Here is a 15843-nt window from a genome sequence, read left to right on the forward strand (position 1 = left end):
TTTTTTTCCTTGAGACAAAGTCTCACTCTGTAGCCCAGGCTGGAGTGCAGTGGCGTAATCTAGGCTGACTGCAATGTCTGCCTACTGGGTTCAAGTAATTCTCCTGCGTCAGACTTCAGAGTAGCTGGGATTACAGTCACGTGCCACTGCACCTGGCTATTGTTTTTGTATTTTTAGTAGAGATGGGGTTTCACCATGCTGGTCAGGCTGATCTTGTACCCCCGACCCCAGGTAAGCCTCGGGTAATCAGCCTTGGCCTCCCAAAGGGTTAGGATTAGAGGCATGAGCCACCACGCCTGGCCGAGCTATACTTTTTAATTTCCAGATATATCAGCATGTGTATCTTATTTAAATCATTTTATTTCAACAGCATACCAAAGAAAGATTATGTTTTAGAAAACAATTCTTTTGAATAGTTTTGTAATTTGGTAGAAAAGACTTTTCTTCCAGAGGAAAAATAATCTTTAATATATATTTTCCCTTTACATAAATACCATAAGTGTCCTAGCAATCTATATTTATGTAATCTATGTCAATTTGCTGATGCATTTCCGATCATTATGTAAAAGAGAAACTTTTAATAGAAAAGCTCAAGAGCGTTAATGGATCTCAGTAAATACTTACTGAAGAAGGACTGATGAATGATTACATCTCAGACCACACTTGCTGTTTTGTACTTTTAACTGAGATGCAAATGACAAGTAAGATGATGGCTGTACACTTGAAGGCTGGTACTTCTCCTACCTTTTCATGTCAACAGACATGTGTAATAAAGTTGCCTTCTATTGGTTTTAGAGATAAACATACTAAACATGGGACTATATAGTGTGCAAATATACCCACTAATCTAGTCAATATAATTAATTATTAGACTCTAAGTTAGACCTCCAAATAGAGAAAATATCTAATCAATTACTCATGCAAATTGGACACATTTCAAAAAACTCAAAGTAGATTTATACACACATCACCAAACTGATACCTATTTTTACTCCTTAGAATACATTAACCCTCCTATTTGTATAAATTCCCACCATATATGCAGTTTTAAAAACTACACCTTCTCAACAATCAAACACTGCAAACAATCTAAAGTAATCAATAGCAGGCAACTAATGGATTCTTTCAATAACAAAACTGAACTCTAAAATACATATAGTTCTAGATGTTTTTTTCCTCTCCTACTCTAAGGAAAGTTTCAAACTATTTGAAACTTGAAATTATACCATTAAGAATAAGTAAACATAATGCACATTACAAACATAAAAATGTCACTTAAATTATTATAAGGGCTTTAAAAATAATAAACTTTGGAGAAGATACTGATCCTATAGTAAAGTTTACTCTACAATTACAGGATCGATGAAGGAAGAGAATTAGGAGCCTATCTTAGAAAAACCTTGCAAATCTTTACTGCACTGCCTCACCTGTGTCTTTCCAATGTTGCCTTCTCACAAATCTGAGGAAGGAAAAATGAGAGGTTTTATAAGGAAATATTATGAACTCCAGGGATGAGATTAATGCCAAAATAGGTAGATATTCCCATAGCTACTGCCCACCGCTGTCACTACTTGCATATTTGAGAGTATAGTACTTGATGATGGAACAATGGTAGAAAACCTCTCTCCTCACTGGATTCTGGATCTAGCTGAGCAGACTACAGGCACACTCTGTTCAGCTACAGTTAAAACAACTACTTTACTGATCATAAATAACCTAAACCTAAAATAATAGTAGAGAACAAATCCTTTCACTGTGTTTTTGTTTAATTCTTCCTTTGTAATTTTAATATTTTAGCTCAGCAATTACTACAAAGTAAAAATAAATCATATATTTTTTTAATGAACAACTGTTTATATTTTAGAATAGCACTGTCAAAGAGAACTTTCTGTAATAACAGATATGTTCAATGTCCAATATGGTATCCCCTATCCATGTGTGGCTACTGAACAGTTGAAAACGTGGCTGGTATGACTGAGAAACTGAAACAGAAATTTTATTGAGTTTTGCTACATGTTGCTAGTGACTACCATATTAGAATAAGATTTAAAAGACAGTAGAATCTAAAAGTCACTGTTCAGAAATACGAATATTCATGTGACAAAATACCATCTAAAAATCATGCCTACTAGAAAATCATACATCTTCATGAAACAATACTGATTACCAAGAAAAAAAGCATCATTTATACAAGCATGACATTCTACTGTTAAAATAAGAAATTATTTATGAAATATTACAACAGCACTTTAATCTCATCAGCATCATTGTACAGAATGACTAACACAACTAGCAACAAACACTGAGACTCTTGCTAGTCTAGAATTAATTGAGTGTGCCTACTGAAAACGTGGTTTTCTGACATAATTGTTGTATCATATACCAATTTTAACATTTTGCTTTTAAAGCTTTTACAGTCAGGGGTTTTACTTATAAGATAGGATACAGTACCATAATTTCTTGCCAAAATATAAGCACTTATAATTTTTGTTCATCAAACCAACCAAATAAGCATTCATTGAGTCATATATTGGTACTGAAGATTCTAGACGCCACATTAAAATGTTAAAATTTTCACTATGACCCATCGTTTTCAATATACTTATGGTAGCACTTGACATTTAAAATGCCAACAGTTTGGATTTTTTAAATACATGGTTAAAAAATGTTATGTCTATAGTTTCCTGCATAATAACACCAGGAAAGGGTTGAATGAGACTTTAAGTGTAGTAACATCCAAGCAATGAATCCACTCAACAAAAGCACAAATCCACTCTTAGACCAATGGTTGTCAAACCTAAAGGCTAGTGACAACTGAAAAATTTCCCTATTATTTGCATTATTTAGCATACTTCTCAATGTAATAAGAAATAAATGAGGTGTAAAAATTAGAAAGCAGAAAACAAGACTTACTGAGTATTAGAAGATTTTCTTCACAGCAACTCTAAAGAATTAACAAGGCAAACTAGAAAGAAAGGTCAAGATTCCTAGTTACCACACACACTTCCCAATAGCTTTGATCACCAGGAATAAGTATTTATATGTTAATCTATTATTATTAAGAAAGACACTGAGAGTTATTCAAAAATAATAAATATCCCAAATGACAGAAATCTCCACATTTATGAAGCTTGCATTCTATTGGAAGGAGAGAAAAAATTTTTTAAAAATGAACAAAAATACATATTGTATAGCCATTTGGAAAATATTACCAAAATAAAAAGATCTTTTATATCCATTTCCTAAGTATAAAAGTTTTGGCTGTTGATTTTAATTAACTTAAGAATCTGAGTATTGAATGTCCTAGCTGATTTGAGACTATTAAAAAATACTTCAGAAAATATATATTGGAATTTTAATGTGGCTTTATTTTGAGACTTTTTAAAACTCAGATATAAATATTGAATTTCATCAACCGTATAAGTGTTTTCTGCTTCTAAAGTTTACACTTTTTTCAAGAAGGAAATACAAAGAATATTAAAGGGAATCAATATTATACTCATTATTTAATCATTCATTATTTCAAACTTGTTCAATAACTTACTATGTAAGAATTATAAAAGAGAAGCAAAAGAAAACATGACTGTGTATGAAGATAAAATTTTCTCAAATATAGTAGAGACCTAAAACTACCGCAAACTCCTTGTAATAAATCCCTTCAAAGGTAACAAAATGATTCTCAAATCCATCTGAAAAATAAAATTGTAAAACAAGCAAGAAGACATTGAAATGGGAGAATAATCAGTAGGCTTACAATTTCAGTTACTAAAATATACTACAATATTACATTAAAATAATGTTACATTAAAATAATCCAGTAATGGCAGAAGAAAAGAGTTGGATCAATGCAAAAAAAAAAAAAAAAAAAAAAAGCCCCAAACATGTACATACGTTTGTAATTTAGTGTACAGTATGTATTGTAAATGAATATATATTACGCTAAACATTGCCATTTCAAATCAGTGGTGAATGAGCAAACCATTCTAATAACTGGATTTGTCACTTTTTAAAAATTTGATAAGAAGTTAGGAATTTACTTCAAACCATGAGACAAAACAAATTTCAGACCAGTTCAATAGTTAAATAAAATAAATAAATAAAGCTATAAAATAATGGAAAATTTGGTGAAAATGTGTAGTACTCAAGCAGGGAAGAGCTTTCTAAATCAAAATCTCAACGATCTAAATGGACACTGACAGACTTGAATACATTAAAAATGTGTGGACATCAAGAGAAGAAGACAAGCCACAGATTAGGAGAAGCTATTTGGAAAAGATAGGTCTGATAAAGGAGTGCTATCCAAAACATACAAAAAACTCTTAAAACTCAACGATTTTTTAAAAACTCAATTTAAAAAAATAGGCCAAAGACCTTCACCGACACCACACCACAAAACATAGACAGATGGCAAATAAGCATATGCTTTATAACATACATCATTAGGGAAACGCAAATTACAACTGTGAGATAACATTACACATCATTAAAACAGCCAAAATCCAGAAAGCTGGCATAATGCCGACAAGAATGTGGAGTAACAGGAACTCTCATTCATTGTTAGTGGAAATGCAAAACAGTACAGCCACTTTGGAAGACAGTGTGGCTGTGATACAAAACTAAACATATTCTTATCACAATCCTGCAATCATGCTCCTTGGTATTTACCCAAAGAAGCTAAAAAAAAAAAGGTCTACATTAAAACCCGCACACAGGTGTTGATAGCAGCTTTACTAAATTGACAAAACTTGGAAACAACAAAGTAGGTGAATTAATTAATAAACTGGTATATCAGACAATAGATTATATTCAGTGCTAAAAAGTTAAATGAGCCCTTAAGCCATGAAAAGACATAGAGGAAACTTAAATGCCTATTACTAAGTAAAAGAAGTCAATCTGAAATAGCTACATACTATTATGTTGGCACAAAAGTAATCGGTTTTTGCCCAACCTAATATATGATTTTGTACCTAATATACGATTCAAGCAATAAAGACACCCTGGAAAAGGCAAAAATACAGAGCTCACAACAAGATTATTGGCTGCCAAAGGTTAGTGGGTAAGTGAGAAATACACAGGCAAAGCACAGAGGATTTTTAAGGCAGTGAAATGACTATGTATGATATTATAACGGTGGATATATGTCAGTATACATGTATCCAAACCCATTAAATGTACAACACCAAGAACAAATACTAATATAAACTTTGGACTTTGGATGATAATGATGGGTCAGTGTAGGTTCACTGATTGTAAGAAATGCACCACTCCCATGCAGAATGTCCATAGTGCAGGAGGTTGTGCATGTGAGAAGAGGGCATGGGAAATCTGTATTTTTTGCTCAATTTTTCTGTGAACAAAAAAAACTGCTCTAAAAAATAAAATTAATTAATTTTTTAAAAGGCTTTCATGCAAGCAGCCCATAATACTTATCTTAGAGTTTATATAATTATATAACTATCTTATTTTTGTTATATAATTCATTATAATTATAAAAAGTAATATAATTATCTTATATTTTAATATAATTATGTTGTTATAATAGCCAACCTGAAAAACACTCAATAAAAAGAAAATAAACTAAGTAATACAAATAAAATATGCAGACATATCAAATGCACCATAAACAAATATAATGACAAATGATATCCCAGAAATACAACCTGCAACATACATAATAGATATACAACTTCCCTAAGCATTCTTCTGAATTCATTTAGTGCAGGAGAGGATTATTACTATTCGCAAATCTTAAAGGTATGTTAAATTCTCAACAACTGGGGATTGGTTAGATAAACTGTCATTCATTGATATAATGCAGCCACTAAAATAAACTTATAAAAAGAATGTGGCATAAGACATTCAAGATGTAATGTTGACTAGAAATTAGGATACAAAATATTATACAGATCATGTATCACTTTGCAAAATATATACATGTGTACAATTATAGGAATGGCACTTGCCAAAATAGTAGCATTTTTCTCCAGATAGTGTGAATTACAAGGGATTTTAATTCTTTCCTTTTGTGTATTCACAAAGGAATTCACGGTGGGAATGTGTTACTCTTAGTGAAAGAAAAATAAATAATTTTAAAGTAGTATAGGATTAAAAAAATACCTCATTCACAGAAACAATAAAGTGTACAACATACTTTTTACATTACCAACACAGGATATTTGTTGGCTATAACATGGTCAGACTTCCTCTGAAGTTATGTACACAGGAATATTTTCTAAATGTATAGAAACACTTTTGTTTTAATGAAAGGAAATATTATAAAACAGTTAATCCTTCCCATGTTATAAATAGATTGAATAAAATTCTTTCAAATCCCAATGGATGATTTGTTATGTTTTGTTTGGAATTTAATCAAATTATACCTATGTTCATTTGAAAAATATAAAAAGAAGAGAGAATACATTTTTGAAAAAGAAACAGTAATGATCTGGGATATCCATATAAATATTAAAACACATTTTTAAATCCAGTAATTAAAAACTGGAACTAGCCCAATAATTCTACATGAAATTAATGTATCAGTGTAGGAAGCCTATTAGAATTCCCTGAATAAATGTAAACATAATATACAATGAAGGAAGTACCACAAATAGATGAGGATGGAAAAACTTACTCAATTGTGTTAAATATTTACTCTATATTTGAAAAATGAAATCATTCCATTTTTCTACCTTAAACCTTCCTTAAAGTAAATTGAAGAGCATAATGTTAAAGGTTTTTTAGATAAACCCATTTAAAATGTTTAGCTTTAAAGGATTATCCGGAAAGAGAAAAAGAACTTTAAGCATGAAGCAAAGAAAACACTTTTGATTGCATAATCATTAATATTTTTGGAATATTTAGAAGATGTGGAGCAGGCAAAGGTTTCCAGTTTAAAATGGCAGATTAAACACAAGCGTTTCCATTCGTTTTCTCCAGAAGCTCCATTGAAAATGTGAGTGAAGAATATAAAAGGGAATAAATACATGATAGTTCTGAGAAGTGGTATGAGGCATTGACAGAGCTACAATGGAATGACTGAACACATGAACAAACTAGACTTGTTTCTTATAAAACCAGCAAGGATGTTATTTTTAGTGATAATGCTCAACTTTTGCAAAGGCACAGTGTAGTCTTAAGAAGTTGGTGAAAATGTAAACTGGTATAAATGTTCTGAAATACAACTGGCATATTATTTTATAACATTACAGAAATACCAATACATATGTACAAAAATGTCCACTGCATTCATAGCTGACAGCAAACAGCCAGAAACCACTATGAATTCAGCAGTAGATTAATTTAATTATAGTATATTTTTAAAAATGGAAAATTATAGAACCATCAAAAATTATGTTTTAAGATAATTTTAATACCAAAAATACTTAAAACACTAAGATTAGAAATAAAATTACATATATGACATATACATATAGGTATATATAAAGTAATTATGACAATAAAGTAAATAGCAAACTGATAACAGTTTAAGGTTGTTGTCTTGAGCAATTTTCTTTGCTTTTCTTATATTTTTCAGGATTTTCAAAGATTTCTACCAAAAGTAGATAATTCTTAAAACAGCTATCAGCTGGCACATCCATGGAGCTGAAGCCTTACTCTTATCCTCCCTTTGGAGTTAAGCATCTTAAAACATGAGTTTCTGTTTGCTGGTCTTCACTTACTCCCCAGATGTTCATACTCGGCCTTTAAATCTACCACAATTCTAACTAAATTCTCATTGTTAGGGGAACTAACGCTTCCCAATTTCCACTTATCTGTTTGGACTTCCCTTTAACACTAGCTATTAGTGATTCCATATTCCTCTAAATTCTCTCTTGGCTTCTGGGATACTACTACTACTTGACTACAAGATTTTGGCAGTAGCATAACATACTGCCAGAATCTTGAAGAAAATTCAAAATTCGAAGAATGTACAAAAATTTGAAGGCTCTACACAAACAAAGGATAGACTGTATATCAGTCTATCCTTTCTTCTTCCTATTAAAAATGATTTTCATGCTTGCCTTCAAGACAGAAAGCCAAAAGCATTTTAATAGGTGTGTCTACCACTTGCCATAGGGAAACTCTTTTAACATTTCAGTGTTAATTAATTTGGGGAAAACGGTAAGCATATCAGGATATTGGAGTGGTACTTTACTTAAATGTTGCACATCCATAACATTCATCTGTAAAAGTGATTTCTCCAAGGCCAAAGGAAGGGTTTCTTTTTTATTTATTTATTTATTTATTTATTTATTTTTTTTGAGACAGTCTTGCTCTGTCACCCCGCCTGGAATGCAATGGCACAATCTGGTTTCGCTGCAACTTCTGCCTCCTGAGTTAAAGCGATTTTCCTGCCTCAGCCTCCTGAGTAGCTGGGATTACAGGCACACACCACAATGCCTGGCTAATTTTTGTATTTTTTTTTTTTTAGTAGATACAAAGTTTCACCATGTTGGCCAGGCTAATATCAAACTCCTGACCTTGTGATCCACCCACCTTGGCATCCTAAAGTGCTGAGATTACAGGTGTGAGCCACCACACCCAGCCCAAAGGAAGAGTTTTAAACCCTTAGAGCTCCAGAAAACAAATCAGATTAGCTATAATGTTCCTGTGCCTAGGTATCAATGTTTCATATATGCTGAAATTTAATACAGGAACACCCCAATATACTATTCAAATATTTTAAAGATGAAAATAGACTTTTATAAATACCCTGTAGTTCTCATTTTCCCAAAGATACTAAAGCTAAAATACCAGAGTTTAATATTGTACATGACTCCTGGTTACATTACTTTTCTTTTTGGAGTATATTAACTCTCTTTAATTTTTAAGTTCAGGGGTACAAGTGCAAGTTTGTTATACAGATAAACTGTGTCATGGAGGTTTGTTGTACAGATTATTTCATTACCCAGGTATTACTCAATTATTTTTCCTGATCCTCTCCCCCCTCCCACCCTCCACCCTTGTTATTTTTTTTAAAAAGTGGGGAATCACCTTTGACTACCTTCTGAAATAATCATTTCTCTAGTTTCACTAATTTAAGAGCTACTCATTGTTAATAACTCTGAACTGGAAAGCATTCATGTGGATGAACCACTGAACCACATAAGAAAAAAATGACAACCACATAAACTACATGAAAGAAGCTAATTTTTGAGAATCTATCATCCCAGCAGCTCAGCAATTCATTATTTTAAACAAGAATTAATCAAAGAATCTTTGCATTAAATGAAAAACAAACTAAGGGCTTATGGAAAATATAAAATCATGTCTGTATATGGTGAATCATATTTAGAATAACAAAGGGGATGATGTAGTCCAAAGTAGATTATGTAATCTGAACAACTGAGGTTCTCTGTACTTTTAAGTTTCCCTGGCATTTACTGTTATGTGGACTGCAATAACGTGAGCAAATTGGTAGATCAATTGCCACCAGAGGTCAAACTTTGTACTACACAGAATATTGTAAGAGAAACTTCATCTCTCTTCAAAGCACCTTCTACAAATATGTCTTGGAAAATGCCATTCAGCAAAATAATAAATATAAATTCAGTAAAATAAATATTATCATTACTGATACTTTTAAATAAATATAAATTTTATTTTAAAAATGTATTTTTCTGCCTTTCCCTAGTATGACTTACGCTCCATAAAGGTAGGGATTTTAGTTAAATTTGGTAATTGCTTTGTTCTCATTGCCCAACTACATAGTAAGCACTTAATATTTACTTACTGAGTAAATGACTGCAATTGTGACTTTGAACCATGATGCATAGACAGACCACATGCATCTACACTACCAGCCCCACTTTTTTCTTTAATTCTAAATAAATGAACCTTCTAATTATATGCATTGTCTTATTTTTGAACAAAATTATGAATAAAAAGCCTTTTCCTGAGGCACTGATGTTATTCACACACCTCAACTACAGGAAAATTTCTGGGGTAATGTATACTACGAGTGGAGGAAGAAAGTATCAAGTAAAAGTACTGATTTCATTACAGCTTCTCCTTGAATCTGGGGCCTTTCATCTTACACACTCACATTAGTGTTACAAATGACCAAGAGAATTGCCATTATCTTCAGTAATAACAAGAATTATGAAAGGAAACTAGAACTTAGATGCCAGGCATAGGGACATGAGAGACAGCTATGGTCTTTTTTCTTTCTTCCAGTAATGGAATCCTTCCTCTACTTCAGTTTGGCTCATAGCCAAAAAGATGAAAGACAATTTTTCTCTACCTCTCTAATAGCTGGTTTTAGTCATATAAATGAGTTTACTCAATGAGAGTGAGACGGAAGCAGAAGTGCTATGTGCACTTTCTAATGTATGCCCTTGGAGGTTCACTTTTCAACTTCCTGCCAGCTGGAATGAGACATGGTAATGATTAACATCCTGGACTATACCGACAGAATTATAAACCAGAAAAGGGGTAACAACAAAGACACTTGGGTCCTCAGATTGTGTAACCCTAACACCAGCCCTGCCTGCTTATGCCCAAATTATTGTGTATGAAGCAGATAAGCTACCTTTTCTAAGTCACTGAAGCCCTATGGGGGACTCAGAATCCTGGTTTGCCTAGAACTGGCGAGAAGTACCCCAGGATGTGGGACTTACAATGCTAAAACCGGAAAAGTCTTCGGCACAACGGGGACGGACTGGTCACTCTATTTCTTTGACTTAACACACGAGTGTCAATAAACAGCAGCTGTTTTTAATTGCTGCATGCCTTCCTTATATTACCTGCTTTATAAACATTATCTCATTTCATACTCATATGAAGGCAAGAAAGTAGCCCCGAGTTTACAGGTAATAAGACCTAGAGGTTAAAAACTGGACAAAGATCTAGTATCTAGTAAATTAATGTACTTGAATCCCATCATGTGAAGAGAGAAAGAAAAGAAAGCTTAAAAAAAGTGTAACTGTGGACAAACTGTGGAAAAACCCAGCTTTATATCTACTTAGTTGTTAAATAACCCAGGTTTTAAACATGTATCTTCCATCTGTAGGCAATTCTTGGTATTCTTAAGTTATTTATGGTAGTGATTAGCAATAAAACTACTAAAAGCAAGGAATGCCCTAAAATCACATGGTAGAATGGGAACATATTGATTTGAGGTAGGAGAAGAAATAATTCAGAAAATTGAAGCCACCTGTGGTTGGTTAAAACTACCACCTGCCAAAAAAAAAGAAAAAAGAAAAAAAGAAAAAAAAAGTGTGGCACCTTTAATTAAGAGTACAATCTGGGTGAAAACCTTACACTGAGAGAACTCAGTTTGGCTGTCAGCAGTAAATAAATATGGGTAACTCTAGATTTTCAAAATCTGCCACATTACTAAATTAATGTTTTTCATTCCATTAGAAAAATTAAAGAAAGGTATTTGCATAGAAGCACACAGCTTAACTGCAGAAATAAAACCGAAAATGCTGGCTGAATGCAAAGGAAGAAGGAATTTGGTTTCGTTTCATACGTTTAATGAAATAATCCAAAATTCCCTGTCAGAAGTTTTCGGTAAAAATTTCTGACGCAATCACTTTTGCCTTTAAAATATTGGTTTGCCTGATAATGAAATCATTTAAAAGAGCGTGATGAAAAATATTGTATTACTATTACATTCATTACAATATTATGTCATCTTATGAAAAATAAGATGAATAGAACTCTCTACAAGTATTACAGAGGCAAACCTTTCTTTACACACATGAAATACTGAAAGGAAGAAACTATTAGCAATACCACAAAAAAAATCAGTTTTGCACCTGGGACATCGCCAAGAGGAACACAAAAGAACCTCTTTCTTATAAAGAAAGTTGTTGTTGCTGTTGTACGATTCCAAGCTAGCTGCACTTACACTTTTTCAACACAAGTATCTGCAGTTATCTCTTTTCAGACATCTACAGTACAGGTGGTGAAGCTGTAATGAGAAACTCAACCCTATTCACTTATCAGTGATAGCTGGCGCAGGCCCACCTGGGGAGTTTCTCTGCAAACATTAAACAGGAAGGTAAGATAAAAACAAAAATACAGAGAGGAAAGAAAAATAAGATAAAAAAGAAAAATAAGATAATAAGATAATACAAACATCAACAGACCACACTCAGTACTTATACATAGTATGTGTCCCATTAATGCTTGATGATAGTGATTAAATTTAACTATGTAAAACATAAGCAATCACCTAATGAAGTTGTTTTCATTAATGCTTGATGATAGTGATTCAATTTAACTATATAAAACACAAACATATAATCACCTAATGAAGTTGTTTTCAAATTCCAGCATCCAGAAGAATCACCTCAGGTACTTAATAAAAATGCAGGTTCCAAAGTCACCTCAGCAAATAAGCTGTTATACGGAGTGTAGGGAGAAACCCGAGACTCTGAATTTTTAGAAAGCAGCTGGAAATATTTATGCAATTCTCCCAGTGGATTGACAGATAAGGATCTAGCACTGGCAACTTGCATGCAATAAGAGAAATACAGGTAATACAATGAAGGTATATGGAGCCCAACTATCAGGACCTGAATTGAAGCTCATCAATTATCCAGGGAATTTAGAAAAGCATAACGCACATAGCCCCAGATTCCCAGGAACACAGAATAAACAATTCCAAACAACTTTTTAAATTTCTGTATACAAAAGTACCAGCAGTCTCTCAAGAGCACATGAATAGTTTTAATACTTAATAAGCAGTAAGGAAACATGGCAGTTTCTTTCATTTACATTCTGTTTTTTTTAATAGTCAACTTCCCCATTATTAGTTAATAAACAAATTCTAAGCTAATTTGAAGTAGTGTACTAGTAAAGTATTATCAAGATAGGTAATTAAAATAATTGTTAATGCACATTTAAAATGTTGGGTTTTTTTTGGACATGTATGATACTTGGTACCTTAAGACTATCTTTTCAGTTAGTTCACATTTTAAGTGGTTTAAATTATAAAGATAGTATCATTTTAAATGACGTATAATGACAAGAGAAACAAAATGATTGCAGCATGAATCTATGGATCCTCAAATCCGTAGCCTTTGTCATAGGCCCAAGTCATTTAATTTATGTTCCTAATTTTCTTCACCTGTCAGGTAGGGCGATGAAATTATGTAACTTGGAATATTTCTTACTATTCTAAAACTTCCTGGAAAAAAAACCGGGTTTAAGAATAGGTTTAATGAGATTGATATGTTTGGTTCATAAAAAGTAGTTAAGACCAGATCAATCAATTACAAGAAACAAAATGAAAAGAGATAGAATTTACCTTGATTTAAAATTTTAAGTTATAGAGAATCAGTAATCTGAAGACACACTTTATAGGAATACTATTAAAATATAAATTGTGGTTCGGTAGATCTAGGATGGGGCCTCATATTACTTATTTCTGAAACAAGCTCTCTCGTAATAGAGGATGCCACTAGTGCTTGGAGTACACGTTGAATGAGCAAGGATTTACAGTAAAACCAAGAGGTAGAATAAAGTGTAATAAAATGATCAATAATGTGATTAAGCAAATCAACAATACCAATAACCAATTGGAAAAGAAATTATTTTTTAATGAACCATACACTAAAGGACAATTTGTTTTAAAAAAATAAAAGAACCTAATAGATCTAATGTGCAATTTTCTTAATGGACCGATACGTGGTAGGTGTGCCAATCTTTGAACACATAGCTACAGTCCCACTCTGGCTGCACATAATAATCACCTGAGAAGCTCTGGAAAAATAGAGATGCCTGAAAACCTGCCATCTACAATGTAGCTCAACCAAAGCAGAATTTCTGAGGATGAGGCCTAGGACTAACAGTTTTTTGCTTTTTAAATTCTCTTCCCCCTCATTTCCTGTAATAAAAATCAAGAAAATCTAGGCTACACTTAGACGATGTCATAGCAAAAAAAAAAAAAAAAAACCTAATTCAACTCTGTTTTCTTTCAGAAATTGAGAAATGTGTGGGTTTATCTGAATTAACAATATTTGTTGATGCCTCAATAACCAACTAGTAAGTAAAATCAGATATCATGAGTTTAGGTTATAAAACTAACCAGGAAAGTATTTTAAAATATAAACTGAATTTTTCTTTTTTCCTTAAGATGTTAGAATTTTTCATTATCCGAGAAAAGTGTGAATTGACAAGATATTTGATATCATAGATAAGTGAGTCTCAAACATCAGTATGCATCACAGTAACCTGTAGGGATTGTCACAACACGCACTGTGGGGCCTGCCTTCATGGCTTCCAAGTTTACAGACCTAGAATGGGCCCTAAAATTTACATTTCTAACAAATTGCCAGGTAACACTGATGCTTCTGTTACAGAAACCAAATTCAGACAATATAAGTACAAGTTTGTAATTTTTTTAAAAATGCAGTTTTCCTTAATAAAGAAAACAGTGGTATTAAAACACTTTTGTCTTGATCACATACATAGTTTTAAAATAAATATGTATATATATTTTTATATATGTATATATATTTTATATATGTATGTACAGATATATGTGTACATATATATATCCTTCAGAATAAGATGTGGGTTTCTATTTCTGCAGTTCCCCAAGAGTAGCCTCGTACAGTTATCTCCATGAATCTGCATCATGTGATGAACATTCATCAAACAATATGGAAATTCCTTGTTTTGATTCTGATCCCATCTTTATACAAATGAGAAAAGTTTTATAAATCATACAACTGAGATTATCTGAGGCTTTACATTCTGACAAGTATACATTTCCTTTAAAAAAATACAAAAACAATGCTTTATGTTTTAAAATGTTTTGTTAGGATTCTTTATAATTATCTTTTATTGGGATTTTAATTAGTAGAATACTGCAAATTCCAGATGAAATTTTCATCTTCTCCTCCAATGAAACACATTCACATGAGGAAGAAACAGCTTTTCAATACATTACTAGAGATTCTTAAGGCTACAGTAATGTTGGAGAATTACAAAAGATCACGGGATTGTTTCCAAACTAATTAAGATGTCCTTTCTTCACTATCACTAGTTTAAATGTATTTTTAACATTATTAAGAGTCACAAAATACACTTTCATGTAATGTCTCAAACATGTTTTCAGGACAAAACTGCTAAATATAACCAAAAAGCAAATCAGAACAAGGAACAAAATTTTTCCTATTCCATTCCTTGAAAGTCTTCACAGGTGCACAAATAGCAAACTTCCCTATTGTTTTATAGAATTCCACCATCATCACTAGGAGAAGACTGTATTAGATAGCTTGAATATTAGATTTAAAATAGAAGTTATCTTAGTCCCCAGAAGTGGAAAAATTTTGGTAGTTTTTGCAGAAAGAATAAATTTCTTTGATCTTCCTTTACTAACAGGTTAAAATGTACAGTTTTGTGTGTACTAAGTATCTAGGATTATAATAGCTATTCACCACAATGATGCATGTCCAGAGAAAGCCTTTTGTGTATCATTGCCGTTGTCTTATAAGATAAATATACTTACACATTGTCACTTAATATATTTGTGCCAAAATGATACAAAAATTTTTAAAGACATATATTTCCATTAAAAAATAAATTAGTCTTTGGGAGGCCGAGGTGGGCGGATCCCGAGGTCAAGAGATTGAGACCATCCTAGCCAACATGGTGAAACCGTCTCTACTAAAAATACACACATACAAAAAAAAAAAAAAATTAGCTGGGCATGGTGGCATGCATCTGTAATCCCAGCTACTTGGGACGCTGAGACCGGAGAATCGCTTAAACCCGGGAGGCAGAGGTTGCAGTGAGCCGAGATAGCGCAACTGCACTCCAGCCTGACGCCTGGTGACAAAGTGAGACTCTGTCTCAAAAATAAAATAAAATAAAGTAAAATAAAAT

General features: G+C 32.4%; 1 protein-coding gene across 3 annotated transcripts in view; it reads right to left on the reverse strand.

The window, feature by feature from the left end:
- Window positions 1-15843, reverse strand: part of UGT8 (UDP glycosyltransferase 8) — a 90741-nt gene that overhangs the window by 63453 nt on the left and 11445 nt on the right. Inside the window, exon 2 of one of the 3 annotated variants that reach the window (XM_010340050.2) lies at window positions 1428-1459. The exons of the other annotated variants lie outside the window; for them this stretch is intronic. The gene's annotated coding sequence lies outside the window, so the exon portion shown is untranslated. The remainder of the gene's footprint in view (window positions 1-1427; window positions 1460-15843) is intronic. 3 annotated transcript variants of the gene reach the window in all.

This window comes from Saimiri boliviensis, chromosome 3 (genome assembly GCF_048565385.1).
Source record: "Saimiri boliviensis isolate mSaiBol1 chromosome 3, mSaiBol1.pri, whole genome shotgun sequence".
NCBI classification, from domain to species: Eukaryota; Metazoa; Chordata; class Mammalia; order Primates; family Cebidae; genus Saimiri; species Saimiri boliviensis.